The 577-nt window shown below is 44.7% G+C and overlaps 1 pseudogene; it reads left to right on the forward strand.

Annotated features, from left to right (window-relative positions):
• The window catches only part of LOC106725182, a 36,412-nt pseudogene that overhangs the window by 23,978 nt on the left and 11,857 nt on the right, over positions 1 to 577 (forward strand).

The following is a 577-nucleotide window of genomic DNA, read 5'->3' on the forward strand; positions in this document are numbered from 1 at the left end:
AAGGGTGTGGTCAAGATGTTTACAACATTCTTGTGGGTTTTGAATCTACTCAGTTACATGCATCTGAACTCTATCAAGCCCACATCACTCAGCCTCCTGGGACCACAGGTTCGGACAATAAGGTCAAGCTTACAACTATAGCCTTTGGCTATAATTGTGCTGGGAGGGCTTTGCCCTCCAAGCTGGGACTTGCACATGGCTTTGCCACGAGAGGACCGTGCCCTCTCATTAATCCAAGGCTTGAACCTGTCCAAACGCAATATCTGCTCTCCACAGTAGACCATTAGACAGAGGTGGCTCTAATGCTTTGGTAGCCTACATATGCAAATCAAAAACTGAAGCAGAGCCAATTCCTGTAAATGCACTTGTATGGGAGAAAACAAAGTTTGAGAACAACTAATCACAGGCAGCCTACTAGACTTTCCCCCAAAATGCAACCACTTAAACTCTAGACCAGGGGTGGACAACCCCTGGCACGTGTGCCAAACATGGCACGCCAGTAACTTTTGCTGGCACGCAAAACCCTCTCTTATAATCTTCCATTTACAATTTTTTCTTAATATCAACTTTTTTTATT

Source organism: Myotis brandtii, unplaced genomic scaffold, assembly GCF_000412655.1.
Source record: "Myotis brandtii unplaced genomic scaffold, ASM41265v1 scaffold141, whole genome shotgun sequence".
In the NCBI taxonomy this organism is placed as follows: domain Eukaryota; kingdom Metazoa; phylum Chordata; class Mammalia; order Chiroptera; family Vespertilionidae; genus Myotis; species Myotis brandtii.